Source organism: Oncorhynchus tshawytscha, linkage group LG28, assembly GCF_018296145.1.
Source record: "Oncorhynchus tshawytscha isolate Ot180627B linkage group LG28, Otsh_v2.0, whole genome shotgun sequence".
NCBI lineage: Eukaryota > Metazoa > Chordata > Actinopteri > Salmoniformes > Salmonidae > Oncorhynchus > Oncorhynchus tshawytscha.
The window spans coordinates 36060485-36076275 of NC_056456.1; the positions used below are offsets into that span (position 1 = coordinate 36060485).

Sequence of the window (15791 nt, forward strand, 5' to 3'; positions counted from 1 at the left end):
TAATATTTTACATTGACAACAGCTGAGAGACGGCTAGAGAAATATCGGGACACTAGATATCACTTTCACCTCCCTTGGAATTGACACAGAGTTAGGATGACAGACTCGCTTTTTGGTGTGCTAACTTTTGCCATGTGTTTTGAGTGAAAAGTTATAGTTATGGAGTTTGTTCTAAAAAAAAACGTTACATCATATGACTGAAGGACCTAGGATTTTGTGCTTGAAAACGTGGACTTGCTCAAATAGAATTTGCTCATAGACATGTACTCGTATAAACAGTGTTGTGAGTATACAGATAACGAATAGAAAAAAGGACACAGCTGACACCCCTCTATAATATTAGGAGTCAACTGCAGTTGGAGTCAGCTTTACTATCAGAACAAGTGACTAAATGACCATAGGCTTTAGGGCTTTAAGGCTCTGTGTCACGCCCTGGTCGAAGTATTTTGTGTTTATCTTTATTTATTTGGTCAGGCCAGGGTGTGGCATGGGTTTTTGTATGTGGTGTGTATATATGGGGGATTGTAGCTAGTGGGGTGTTCTAGATAAGTCTATGGCTGTCTGAAGTGGTTCTCAATCAGAGGCAGGTGTTTATCGTTGTCTCTGATTGGGAACCATATTTAGGCAGCCATATTCTTTGAGTTTGGTGTGGGTGATTGTCCTTAGTGTCTTTGTTCCTGTCGCTGTGTTAGTTGACACAAGTATAGGCTGTTTCGGTTTTCGTTACGTTTATTGTTTTGTAGTGTTTTGTGTGTATTCGTGTTACGTTTGTTTGATTAAACATGGATCGCAATCTACACGCTGCATTTTGGTCCGACTCTCCTTCACACCTAGAAAACCGTTACACTCTGCATACACTCAACAATCTCAACAACATTTGCAGAGCTCACCAGTGGGGTATACCACAAAGCAGGTTCAATGAGTTAGCCAGCTAAACGTGCCTAAACAGTCTGAAATATTACTATTTATTGTTTTGAAGATATACTTGAAATGGGTACGGTATAATTGACTCAACAACTAAAAAAAAAACATATCTAAGTTTAGTTTTCTTAATGAACCAGAAAATCAATAGTTATTTGCGGTTATTTATCAAAGCTAACTGGCTAACTCATTGAGCCTGCTTTGTAGTACAGCTCTCAGGTGAAAGCAATCAATACCCTACGAGGTTTAAGATAAGCGATGACTGTTCCAGCTTTGAAAACGTATCTCTCAGATGTTGCAGAGACTTTGGCAACATGTAGAAAGGGAATCTGTCGAGGAACTCTCCTTCCACTGTCAGCATGTAGCATTAGAAAGCACACACAGACACACACAAGCAGACCCCACCAGCTCTATATCCACTGAGTCTGCTATGATCTATCACTGGCGAACCACACACTTCGACTCCACAGCGCCTACTTGTTGACACACAACCAAGGCTCGCGGTGTCCATGTGCTGCCCACGTTGTGCGCCTGCTTGCTATTCGCTGATCTTTCAGATGCCCACGTGGTGCGCCCGCTTGCTATTCGCTGAGCTTTCAGATGTCCACGTGGTGCCGCTACATATTCGCTTTCATCGGGACAGAGAGCGAAAGAGGACAAAAGACATTTGCAAGATGTTCCAACGTTTTGTAGGACTGTTTTATAAACAATGTATCACACGACTGAAATGACCGACTTTCAGTTAGTGAACATGTATGCCTGGTTTTGAGTTTTGGATCACATGTCTTCCATCATTACCCAGTTAACACGTATGTTACGATTATCGTTGGTGGAAGAAGGTGAGGACCAAGGTGCAGCGTGGTACGTGTTCGGCATTTTATTAAATATAACTGAACACTAGATAACAACGTAACAAAAGGCACAACTGAAACAGCTCCGTCAGGTGCAACACACACTAGTCACACCTTGGCCTAACCAAAATAGAGAATAAAAAAGCCTCTCTATGGCCAGGGCGTGACAGTGTAACTTTGCCTATAGTTCTGTTGATGTTAAAAACAACTATACACAAACCACACACTTAGTGTATTTATATCCAATAGTGAACGTGGGCTCATTCATCGATTTTATGATCACAATCCCCCTAATTCTAGCCTGGTCCCAGATCTGTTTGTGCTCCTGTGGCCACTGTCATCTGTTTGTGCTGTCTTGCCAAGTCCTATGGTCCTATGGCTATACGACACAAACAGACCTGAGACCAGGCTACCCTAACACTACTCTCCAAATCAGAAGTAGACCAGACTACCCTAACACTACTCTCCAAATCAGAAGTAGACCAGGCTACCCTAACACTACTCTCCAAATCAGAAGTAGACCAGGCTACCCTAACACTACTCTCCAAATCAGAAGTAGAGCAGGCAGGGACAACCTCTAGCCAAGGACAAGTCCTAAATAAGTCAGGAAGTGACAAATTAACTCTACTCCCTAGAGAGGCCTGCGCCAACCCACTGGCACCCCAAAATATGGCAATATGCCATAGTCAAAGAGATACACACACACACACACACAACCCGTTAACACACACACAACCCATTAACACACACACACAAACACAAACCATTAACACACACACACACACAACCTATTAACACACACACACACACAACCCATTAACACACACACACACACAAGAAACACATACATTACACAGACTCTTTCCTCTGCAGGATGTGTGACGACTCAACAAGTCAGGTATTGACATTTGACCAACGCAGCCAAGACATCGCTTCAAATCAGAATGAGGGGAAATCTGAAGACTCTGGTTACATGGCATTGTAAAACTTCCATGGCTGCCATGGCACAATGCATCAACTTAAACCTGTGACTTTACAGGGATGCAATGTATTAGTGGATCTAGATATAACTGGACAAGCATGCGATGTGTTGAGGTGTGGGTGTGTGTTGAGGTGTGGGTGTGTTGAGGTGTGTGTGTGTTGAGGTGTGGGTGTGTTGAGGTGTGGGTGTGTGTTGAGGTGTGGGCGTGTTGAGGTGTGGGTGTGTTGAGGTGTGGGTGTGTTGAGGTGTGTGTGTGTTGAGGTGTGGGTGTGTTGAGGTGTGGGTGTGTTGAGGTTTGGGTGTGTTGAGGTGTGTGTGTGTTGAGGTGTGTGTGTGTTGAGGTTTGGGTGTGTTGAGATGTGTGTGTGTTGAGGTGTGGGTGTGTGTTGAGGTGTGGGTGTGTTGAGGTGTGTGTGTGTGTGTGTTGAGGTGTGGGTGTGTTGAGGTGTGTGTGTTTTGAGGTGTGGGTGTGTGTTGAGGTGTGGGTGTGTTGAGTGTGTTGAGGTGTGTTGAGGTGTGTGTGTGTTGAGTGTGTTGGGTGGGGGTTGAGGTGTGGGTGTGTGTGTGGGTGTGTTGAGGTGTGTGTGTGTTGAGGTGTGGGTGTGTTGAGTTGTGGGTGTGTTGAGGTGTGGGTGTGTTGGTGTGGGTGTGTTGAGGTGTGGGTGTGTTGAGGTGTGTGTGTTGAGGTGTGGGTGTGTTGAGGTTTGGGTGTGTTGAGGTGTGTGTGTGTTGAGGTGTGGGTGTGCAACATCTCACATCTATAGACAAGCATGACCAGTCTGTATGTGTGGATCTTGACAAGCATGACCAGTCTGTATGTGTGGATCTAGATATAACTGGACAAGCATGACCAGTCTGTATGTGTGGATCTAGATAGAACTGGACAAGCATGACCAGTCTGTATGTGTGGATCTAGATATAACTGGACAAGCATGACTAGTCTGTATGTGTGCATCTAGATATAACTGGACAAGCATGGCCAGTCTGTATGTGTGGATCTAGATATAACTGGACAAGCATGACCAGTCTGTATGTGTGGATCTAGATATAACTGGACAAGCATGACCAGTCTGTATGTGCGGATCTAGATATAACTGGACAAGCATGACCCGTCTGTATGTGTGGATCTAGATAGAACTGGACAAGCATGACCAGTCTGTATGTGTGGATCTAGATATAACTGGACAAGCATGACCAGTCTGTATGTGTGGATCTAGATATAACTGGACAAGCATGACCAGTCTGTATGTGTGGATCTAGATATAACTGGACAAGAATGACCAGTCTGTATGTGTGGGTCTAGATATAACTGGACAAGCATGGCCAGTCTGTATGTGTGGATCTAGATATAACTGGACAAGCATGACCAGTCTGTATGTGTGGATCTAGATATAACTGGACAAGCATGACCAGTCTGTATGTGTGGATCATTTCTCAAAGTGTCCTGTAGGTGTATGCACGCATTTTAAGACTCCTACCTTCTTCCTGTTTTCTCTTCTTGTCCTGTTTCTCCTGTAGGTAAATCCTGTTCCTCTCATTCCTGCCGTGGTCCAGGTTCTGAGAGACCAGCCCGCTGTAGGTTCCTAGTCCACTATCTTCAACATCCAGGTTCTGGGAGACCAGCCCGTTGTAGGCTCTTAGTCCACTATCTTCAACATCCAGGTTCTGGGAGACCAGCCCGTTGTAGGCTCTTAGTCCACTATTTTCAACATACTGGACAAACCTCAGAGTTTCTTCCTGTTTGGAGCGATTCGACAACCTTCTGAAAAGCATAATAAAGAAATGTTAATGACATCGTGGCTCAGTGACGTTTCTGGTGTCTGGTGGCTGGTTTCTGGTTGCTGTGTCTGGTGGCCTTGCTGGGTTCGTTGCCTGTAAAGGGTTGTTAGTATCTGTGGCAGTTGTTGGTCAAAGTTTCATCAGTATCCCCGGAGCTGTACAATGCAAACCCAGGGACTGCGGTTGAAAATGAGCCGACTGGCTAAAACCGGCACTTTTACTGAAATGTTGATTAATCTGCACTGTCCCTGTAAAAAATACCCAAGCGCACAAACAATTCTGGAGGGGTCCACTCTCTAGTCGGTTTTTGTCCTGACTGTTTTCTCACTCTCTGATAAATGACTTCCATTGATCAAGAACTTACTGATGAAATAAGAAAACCAAATGACACAGAACCGAATGACACAGTAGCTTTAGGGCAACAACAGTACTGAGAAATCCTTTAGAGTCATGCACCACGAACACAGGATATCACACATTGTGGTACTGATCGCATTTATGTGCATTCCTGGATTTACACAAAGAACTGCTGCGATTCCTGATCAAATGATCGGGCTTGTGCTTTTATCTGATTCTCAAAAAAATATGATTCTTTATAGGATTCCTCCACAAACACTTGTGCGGCACAGACGAGCTGCGTGAATTGGAATGCTCCATTGAAATAACCTGGGTGTTGGGGTTAGTGGGTTTAACTGCATGTGGAGCAGTCGGTTCTGTCTCTCCGTGAATTGGAATGCTCCATTGAAAAAAATACTTTTCCCTGACGTCAGATCAACTGCGATCCCTTTGATTTCTTGCTCTCAAGTGAGGAGAATGGACGATGAACATAACACTGTTTACAGTCACATTCAAACACACCACTGATATAACACTGTTTACAGCCACATTCAAACACACCACTGATATAACACTGTTTACAGCCACACCACTGATATAACACTGTTTACAGCCACACCACTGATATAACACTGTTTACAGCCACACCACTGATATAACACTGTTTACAGCCACACCACTGATATAACACTGTTTACAGCCACATTCAAACACACCACTGATATAACACTGTTTACAGCCACACCACTGATATAACACTGTTTACAGTCACACCACTGATATAACACTGTTTACAGTCACACCACTGATATAACACTGTTTACAGCCACACCACTGATATAACACTGTTTACAGCCACACCACTGATATAACACCGTTTACAGTCACATTCAAACACACCACTGATATAACACTGTTTACAGTCACACCACTGAGCATCTAATGATGTGTTGTGGGATTCAATGTGTGTGTGTGTACCGGTAGGTGTGTGTAGATGCAGAGTGTATACTATGCTGTTTGAGGGAGTGAATGTGTGTGTGTACCGGTGTGTGTGTGTGTACCGGTATGTGTGTTTGTGTGTTTATGTGTATATATATATATATATATATATATATATATATATATATATATATATATATATATACATATGTGTGTATGTGTATGTGTGTGTGTGTTGTTTGTTTATGTGGATGTATGTATGTATATATATATATATGTGTGTGTGTGTGTGTGTGTGTGTGTGTGTGTGTGTGTGTGTGTGTGTGTGTGTGAGAGAGAGAGAGAGAGAGTCAGAGAGGAGAGCAGACAGATGTAGATTACATGGCCTCAACTCAGAGAGACCAGCATCTACTGCATCACCATACCTCTACTGTCAGTCGGTTCTGTCTCGCCATGAATAACCTGGGTGTTGGGGTTAGTGGGTTTAACTGCATGTGGAGCAGTCGGTTCTGTCTCTCCATGAATAACCTGGGTGTTGGGGTTAGTGGGTTTAACTGCATGTGGAGCAGTCGGTTCTGTCTCTCCATGAATAACCTGGGTGTTGGGGTTAGTGGGTTTAACTGCATGTGGAGCAGTCGGTTCTGTCTCTCCATGAATAACCTGGGTGTTGGGGTTAGTGGGTTTAACTGCATGTGGAGCAGTCGGTTCTGTCTCTCCATGAATAACCTGGGTGTTGGGGTTAGTGGGTTTAACTGCATGTGGAGCAGTCGGTTCTGTCTCTCCATGAATAACCTGGGTGTTGGGGTTAGTGGGTTTAACTGCATGTGGAGCAGTCGGTTCTGTCTCTCCATGAATAACCTGGGTGTTGGGGTTAGTGGGTTTAACTGCATGTGGAGCAGTCGGTTCTGTCTCTCCATGAATAACCTGGGTGTTGGGGTTAGTGGGTTTAACTGCATGTGGAGCAGTCGGTTCCGGTTCGCTACAGAGACTACTCATTTTGAAAGGGCAGTTTTGAATCACTGTCACAGACAGACAAGAGACAGATGGCAGTGGTATAATTACAACTTGTAGCTGTTAATACTGCACAAATGTACCTCAAAGTCTAAGTTTATCGTTGGTGCTCAGGCACAGAGTGCTCTTGCAGGATTCAAAACTCTACTGGAGCTGAATTAAGCCTCTGTAATCCCTGTAAACCTGCATCGCTGCACTCAGCTCGTTTATCACATTGTTTTTCAATGAAACCTTGCAGCCGTTTGTCCTCCTCTGGTCTTACACATATTTTCTCTTTCTTTCCTCTCTTCATATCAGATAAATCTTTGTTTACATACCCTACATTACTCATCTCATATGTATATACTGTACTCTACACCATCTACTGCATCTTGCCTATGCCGTTCTGTACCATCACTCATTCATACTCATTCATATATCTTTATGTACATATTCTTTATCCCTTTACACTTGTGTGTATAAGGTAGTAGTTTTGGATTTGTTAGTTAAGATTACTCGTTGGTTGTTACTGCATTGTCGGGACTAGAAGCACAAGCATTTCGCTACACTCGCATTAACATCTGCTAACCATGTGTGTGTGACAAATAAAGTTGATTTGATTTGATTTGATTTTGATCTGTTGGAGAAGCTCTCAATCTATTCTGTTAAAAAAAGTTGTTCTGCAGCTCTGATGCAAAACCACATCCTCTCTTTCCCTCACTACCTCTCACTTTTTACTTTCCCGTCCTCTCAGCCCTCTTTGCCCTTCTCCTCTCAGCCCTCTTTGCCCTTCTCCTCTCAGCTCTCTTTGCCCTTCTCCTCTCAGCCCTCTTTGCCCTTCTCCTCTCAGCCCTCTTTGCCCTTCTCCTCTCAGCCCTCTTTGCCCTTCTCCTCTCAGCCCCTTTGCCCTTCTCCTCTCAGCCCTCTTTGCCCTTCTCCTCTCAGCCCTCTTTGCCCTTCTCCTCTCAGCCCTCTTTGCCCTTCTTTGCCCTCTTTCCCCTTCTCCTCTCAGCCCTCTTTCCCCTTCTCCTCTCAGCCCTCTTTCCCTTCTCCTCTCAGCCCTCTTTGCCCTTCTCCTCTCAGCCCTCTTTCAGCCCCTTTGCCCTTCTCCTCTCAGCCCTCTTTGCCCTTCTCCTCTCAGCCCTCTTTCCCCTTCTCCTCTCAGCCCTCTTTGCCCTTCTCCTCTCAGCCCTCTTTCCCCTTCTCCTCTCAGCCCTCTTTGCCCTTCTCCTCTCAGCCCTCTTTCCCCTTCTCCTCTCAGCCCTCTCCTCTCGTTGGCTGTAGCTGTTGGTTCTCCGAGCTGCAATTTTCTCAAAACAGAAATGACAGCGGCACACTATGTCCGTATCTAGGCAACGGTGTCACACGGGAGAAGGGGATGTGCTCGATCGGTGTCAAAAAAATGTCACTGCCGGCGCACTCATTATACAGAGGATCAGGTAACAAAGGTAAATCCTATTAACTCAATGGCACTGCTAGGGAAAGGTGTGTGTGCATGCCCAAGCGCGCGCGTGTGTGTGTGTGTGTGTGTGTGTGTGTGTGTGTGTGTGTGTGTGTGTGTGTGTGGTGGTACTTACAGTAGAGCTGTAAGTACAGCTTTGGAGGGCCAAAGCAATGTTCTCCAGGTGGGTCCAGTGCGAGCCGCAGAACAAATCAGCCAGATCTCGGAGCACATGTACAGAAAGCCACTTCAATCCACAGGGAAGCCCAGTAGCCATTGTACGCTCCCAACAGCTGGGCTTGCTCAAAGGAGTCCTCCAGGGCCAGGGCGGTGACAGGGGGTAGCGAGGCCTGTGGATGCCCAGGCCAGTGTTCCCTCCCCTGGGTAGCCAGAAAGACCCAAGGCCCCTGTCCAAACAATGCTATACTCCAACCCAGGAGCCAGCTTTACACTCATCTGCACACACATGGACAGACCCTACCAGCATCACACACATGGACAGACCCTACCAGCATCACCCACACATAGACAGACCCTACCAGCATCACACACATAGACAGACCCTACCAGCATCACACACATGGACAGACCCTACCAGCATCACACACATCGACAGACCCTACCATCATCACCCACACATGGACAGACCTTACCAACATCACCCACACATAGACAGACCCTACCAGCATCACACACATAGACAGACCCTACCAGCATCACACACATAGACAGACCCTACCAGCATCACACACATAGACAGACCTTACCAGCATCACAGACATAGACAGACCCTACCAGCATCACACACATTGACAGACCCTACCAGCATCACACACATAGACAGACCCTACCAGCATCACAGACATAGACAGACCCTACCAGCATCACACACTCCTTATGACATGCAGACTGAACACACTCTGGCGGCTCCTGGTGGGTTTCTGTCTGAACCGATCTGATGAACTCTTGGCTGTCCGGTTGTGTGTGACCCTCAGATGCAGTTAGTATCCGTAGTTGAGAAGCAGAGCGGTGTGTGTGTCAGGGGGGTGTTCAGTCGGATCATCTCTCCGCTGTCTCTCTCATCAACACAGAAATCCACTCCACTAGCCTCAGCAGATGAGACCAGGCTTTATGAGCACGGATCACAAAGAACACGCCTACTCTACCTTCCTTCCTCCCAGCAAATCTCCTCCCTGTCTCCCTGACTCTCTCTCTCTCTCTCTACTAGTATCTTTCTGCCCCCTCCATCCCCTCTGCCTCCCTGACTCTCTCTCTCTCTCTACTAGTATCTTTCTGCCCCCCATCCCCCCCTCCATCCCCTCTGCCTCCCTGACTCTCTCTCTCTCTCTCTCTCTACTAGTATCTTTCTGCCCCCCATCCCCTCTGCCTCCCTGACTCTCTCTCTACTAGTATCTTTCTGCCCCCCATCCCCTCTGCCCCCATCCCCTCTGCCTCCCTGATCTTTCTGCCCCCCATCCCCTCTGCCTCTCTCTCTCTACTAGTATCTTTCTGCCCCCATCCCCCCCCCATCCCCTCTGCCTCCCTGACTCTCTCTCTCTCTCTCTACTAGTATCTTTCTGCCCCCATCCCCTCCCCCCATCCCCTCTGCCTCCCTGACTCTCTCTCTCTCTCTCTACTAGTATCTTTCTGCCCCCATCCCCTCTGCCTCACTGACTCTCTCTCTCTACTAGTATCTTTCTCTGCCCCCATCCCCTCTGCCTCCCCCTGACTCTCTCTCTCTCTACTAGTATCTTTGCCCCCATCCCCTCTGCCCCCCATCCCCTCTGCCTCCCTGCCTCCCTGACTCTCTCTCTCTACTAGTATCTTTCTGACTCTCTCTCTCTCTACCCCCCATCCCCTCTGCCTCCCTGACTCTCTCTCTCTCTACTAGTATCTTTCTGCCCCCATCCCCTCTGCCCCCCATCCTAGTATCTGCCTCCCCTCTGCCTCCCTGACTCTCTCTCTCTCTCTACTAGTATCTTTCTGCCCCCCATCCCCTCTGCCTCCCTGACTCTCTCTCTCTCTACTAGTATCTTTCTGCCCCCCCCATCCCCTCTGCCTCCCTGATCTTTCTGCCCCCCCCATCCCCTCTGCCTCTGACTCTCTCTACTAGTATCTTTCTGCCCCCATCCCCTCTGCCTCACTGTTGTCTTTCTGTCTATTTATCTGCTTTATATGGCTGCACTGCACTCACTGTGTGTGTTTTTCTCTTTCCAGCACCACGGAGAGTTCTCTTACCAGCAGCCTGGGTAGGTGGGTTGGAGAAGAGGGCGAGGGTGGGGTGGGGTGGGGGGAAATCGGTTCCTCCACTATTGCCAGGGTGTGACCTCAATAAACACAGCCTCCTCTTACCCCCCAGCTAGTAAACAAGACTGGGATACACACACAAAAAACACAGCACAATGAATTCACTGAGTTACATTCGCATGCATGTCTTCACACATGCATACCAAACAACTACTCTGTATGCACAAATGCAACAAAAACAACGAATGCACATAGACAACATTTCAGAAAGCACAGAAAAAAATCAACACATTTGCAGAACACAGCATCACCCCCATGCAACAATTTAAGCACACTGCACAAAAAAAAAATCGATGTTAACGCTGAAACATCCCTGGGGCAACACAGACGAATGTACCCAAAGCAGTTAGAGTTAGTGTTGTTGTGTGTTTGTTATGGGATGCTACTGCTGCTAGCTCTGTGTTTACAGTATGACTATCCAACATTTATTTCCTGAAGGGAATACTATCTAGTTGTTTGTGTGCTGGGAGGGTTGGGTACGAGGCGTGGGTATGAGGGGTTTGTACGGCTGGATTAACACTGAGGACACAAAGGGATTAGGGGAGTAGCGATCTGTTGTTTTCATCAATCCTACCTTTCGCCCCTCCCCTAACTTTCCCCCTCTCCCCCTCCCTCGGTCCCCCTCCCTCGGTCTGTGTTGGGACCAAAAATGAGTTGACAGAAGCAGGCGGTGGTGGAATTTAGGTTGGATTAGCAGTGATTTAGGGACGGCAGAGCAGGTAGGGGGCAGTGGAGGAGAGAAAGAGTCAAGGTTAAATGTCACAATAGTGAGTTAGAGATCTGTGTCAATTGAGTTAGTTATAGGGAATTGGGGGGATACCTAGTCAGTTGTACAACTGAATGCATTCAACTGAAATGTGTCTTCAGCATTTAACCCAACCCCTCTGAATCAGAGAGGTGCGGGGGGGCTGCCTTAATCGACATCCACGTCTTCAGCACCCGGGGAACAGTGGGTTAACTGCCTTGTTCAGGGGCAGAACGACCGATTTTCATCTTGTCAGCTCGGGGACTCGATCCAACAACCTTTTGGCTGCTTTCTTAGTAGGCTACTTATAGGTGTTACTGGCCCAACACTCAAACCACTAGGCTACCTGCCGCCCCAGTTTACATGTTAAAGATATATACAGAACATGAGAAAGTAAATCAGCAGTTGAGAGTTAGTTTAGTTTTAGTACCCTTTTAGCCCTACAAAAAGGAGCCAGAGTAAATGTGGAAAGATGTGTATATAGGGACTAGCTTTTGTAGGTACAGTATGGTTCAGTACCCAAATACTACAGTGTGGTTCAGTACCCAAATACTACAGTATAGTTCAGTACCCAAATACTACAGTATGGTTCAGTACCCAGTACTACAGTATAGTTCAGTACCCAGTATTACAGTATGGTTCAGTACCCAGTATTACAGTATGGTTCAGTACCCAGTATTACAGTATGGTTCAGTACCCAGTATGGTTCAGTACCCAGTATTACAGTATGGTTCAGTACCCAGTACTACTAAGAAAGCAGTCATATTTGAGGGCTAAGTACTCTCTCAACACATAATTTGTAAATAACATCCTATAGTTCCAGACTCGTATTACTACTAGTGGATGTAATGAAATCAAGCTTTATTTATACAGCACATTTCAGACATGGAAGGCAACGCAATGTGCTGCACAGGAAAAAAAACAAATAAAAAACAAATAAAATAAAGAAACTGAAATATGTACTACTGAAGGAATTTACCAAGGCCTAGTAACTTTTAGAGGGTTTATACATTGTGTTATGATAAACTGTAAGGTCTCCTCTTCAGGAAACCTCTGTGTGTGTGTGTGTGTGTACACCTGTTTTGAGTGTTGTGCCCTTCAGACACTATCAGAAGGCTGAAACCACCTACGCTCAGACTCCTCCTGTCTGGGCCCCACCGTGGCTGTCTGAGGTTCTGAGAATATGACTGGTTTCCTGAGAACACAAGGCTGCCGCAGGCCTGATGAAAACGGCCACCTGTCAGAGTTACAGGAGGTCTTAGACACTTTGCAGAACCTGGGGAGAGCTATAAGTTACAGGAGGTCTCAGACACTTTGCAGAACCTGGGGAGAGCTATAAGTTACAGGAGGTCTTAGACACTTTGCAGAACCTGGGGAGAGCTATAAGTTACAGGAGGTCTTAGACACTTTGCAGAACCTGGGGAGAGCTATAAGTTACAGGATGTCTCAGACACTTTGCAGAACCTGGGGAGAGCTATAAGTTACAGGAGGTCTTAGACACTTTGCAGAACCTGGGGAGAGCTATAAGTTACAGGAGGTCTTAGACACTTTGCAGAACCTGGGGAGAGCTATAAGTTACAGGAGGTCTTAGACACTTTGCAGAACCTGGGGAGAGCTATAAGTTACAGGAGGTCTTAGACACTTTGCAGAACCTGGGGAGAGCTATAAGTTACAGGAGGTCTTAGACACTTTGCAGAACCTGGGGAGAGCTATGCAGAAGTTACAGGAGGTCTTAGACACTTTGCAGAACCTGGGGAGAGCTATAAGTTACAGGAGGTCTTAGACACTTTGCAGAACCTGTCTTAGGGAGAGCTATAAGTTACAGGAGGTCTTAGACACTTTGCAGAACCTGGGGAGAGCTATAAGTTACAGGAGGTCTTAGACACTTTGCAGAACCTGGGGAGAGCTATAAGTTACAGGAGGTCTTAGACACTTTGCAGAACCTGGGGAGAGCTATAAGTTACAGGAGGTCTTAGACACTTTGCAGAACCTGGGGAGAGCTATAAGTTACAGGAGGTCTTAGACACTTTGCAGAACCTGGGGAGAGCTATAAGTTACAGGAGGTCTTAGACACTTTGCAGAACCTGGGAGAGTTATCATATACTGTACTCTGTACCAACTTCTGCCTACAATTGTATTACTAAAGGAGACTTTTAATACTTAAACAAGAGAGAGTCTGAGAGTCTGTGTTTCCTTTCTACTACAAATATATATAGAAGTTTGATAATTATATAGACCTGATCATCTGTTGAATATTTCTTTAACTTTATTTAACTAGGCAAGTGAGTTAAGAACAATTTCTTATTTTCAATGACAGCCTAGGAACAGTGGGTTAACTGCCTTGTTCAGGAGCAGAACTACAGATTTTTACCTTGTCAGCTCAGAGATTCGATCTTGCAACCTTTCAGTAACCAATATTGATCTGCTAATTGGCAGATTAGCCAGTCTCTCTAACCACTAGGCTACCTGCCTCACCTAATTGACCAACGCTACACAACAACCATAAGATGATAAACTAAAGAATAACAAAAACTGATTGACTAAAAAATACCCTAAGGAAAAGCAAAGCCAAAGAGGTGTGTTTTAAGATCTCTTTTAAATATGTCCACAGTTTCAGCCCCCCACAGGTTCTCTGGCAGGCTATTCCAGAGGGCTGGGGGCATAGTAACTAAAGGCTGCCTCTCCATGCCTCTTGGTCCCCTCAGGTTCTTTGGCAGAGGGCTGGGGGCATAGTAACTAAAGGCTGCCTCTCCATGCCTCTTGGTCCCAGGCTTTGGGATAGTTAAAAGGCCAGTGCCAGAGGACCTGAGGGACCTACTGAGAACATAACTTAAAAGCATGTCTGACATGAATTGGGGTGCACAATCGTGGATTTATTTAAAAACCAAAGAAGAATTTTAAAACTCACAGGCAGTCAGTGCAGAGACCTTAAAAACCCAGTTTTTTTTTTTTTTTTTTACTGTAAAGGAAATATCAGCCATGTTAATAGTGTCGCCCTCCTCTGTGGGCGACGTGGTTTGACTGGACAGACACAAAGCCAGCCGCTTCATCCAGAATCAGCCTGACCTTTTCCCCCCCAGCCTCAATGTACAGCGCCTCAAAAGGGGCCGTGTACTGACTGACAGAGGGTTAGGGTCGAAGGTCAATGCACGCAGCCTAAAGAGAACAGTCTGTTTTGTGTAACTCTATTAGTGCAACTCAACTGATTCTGGGGGGGGGGGGTCAGGGGTCAAAAGACAACTACTTCCAGATGTCAGTGTTGCAGCACACAATAGTTCACAGAGGATGTTATGATGCTACTGTATTTTGAGATGTGAAAAACGTGAATAACGTAGTCCTGGTTTAAAGGAGCACTCCTCAATCTATGTTTCTGCCTACACTGAGCCCCTAACAATGAACTGTTTGTACTGTAAACTGAGGTCAGGGTTTTGGTCGGCGTAACTGCCACTGAGGTAGGCTATGTGAATTCTGTTGTCACCACCGCCCTACCAAAATCGAGGAATAGAAATTGAGGAGTGCTCCTTTAAGGATGTTCATGTACTTCCAGAAGTGTAGATTTAAGTGATAGGAGGTAAGCTTTGCACATTGTTGATTTGGGTCATTGATTTACAGTAGACCTCATTAGGACAACTAATCAGGGGTGTCCCAATATTGAATTTACAGTACTCTAGTGTTTTTACAGTTCAGCCAAGCACGTAATGATTTAAACTAATATTGATCTGCTAATTGGCAAATGATGTGGCTATTAGCCAGTCAATAACAAAAGAACGAATGAAGCAAAATCATTTGGATCAGTCATCACACGTCAACATCAACTTGCATGTACATTTAAGGTACTGTACACAAGACCATTGAAATGTAGTGGAACCTACTGACGTGTCAGGCTGTTGATTCTTTATAATGAAGCTTCATAACAAGTGTCAATAGTTTGTTTGTGTGTAGGAGAACACAGAACGTCTGTCTGGTAGGAAAGGCTGCTTTTCTCTCCACATATAGACAGTGTTCAGGTGAGGATGAGGAGTTGAAGATGTTCATGTTGAAGATGTCAGATTCTCATTAAAGTTTCAGCGCAGCTTACTTCCACCCCATGTACACGGACACCTGACATACCGGAACACACACACACACACAAACCTAAACACACACACACACAAACTGGAACACACACACACCAACCGGAACACACACACACAAACCGGAACACACACACACACACACAAACCGGAACACACACACACACACCAACCGGAACACACACACACACACAAACCGAAACACACACACACAAACCTAAACACACACACACACAAACTGGAACACACACACACCAACCGGATCACACACACACAAACCGGAACACACACACACACACAAACCGGAACACACACACACACACACCAACCGGAACACACACACACAAACCGAAACACACACACACAAACCGGAACGCACACACACACACCAACCGAAACACACACACAAACCGAAACACACACACAC

General features: G+C 45.9%; 1 protein-coding gene across 1 annotated transcript in view; it reads right to left on the reverse strand.

Annotated features, from left to right (window-relative positions):
• The window catches only part of LOC112227215 (serine/arginine repetitive matrix protein 2-like), a 35076-nt gene extending 25657 nt beyond the window's left edge, over positions 1 to 9419 (reverse strand). The window contains exons 1-2 of the mRNA XM_042307874.1: positions 8376 to 9419; positions 4233 to 4516 (exon numbers count right to left, since the gene is read on the reverse strand). The gene's annotated coding sequence lies outside the window, so the exon portion shown is untranslated. The remainder of the gene's footprint in view (positions 1 to 4232; positions 4517 to 8375) is intronic.
• Between the last annotated feature and the right edge of the window lie 6372 nt (positions 9420 to 15791).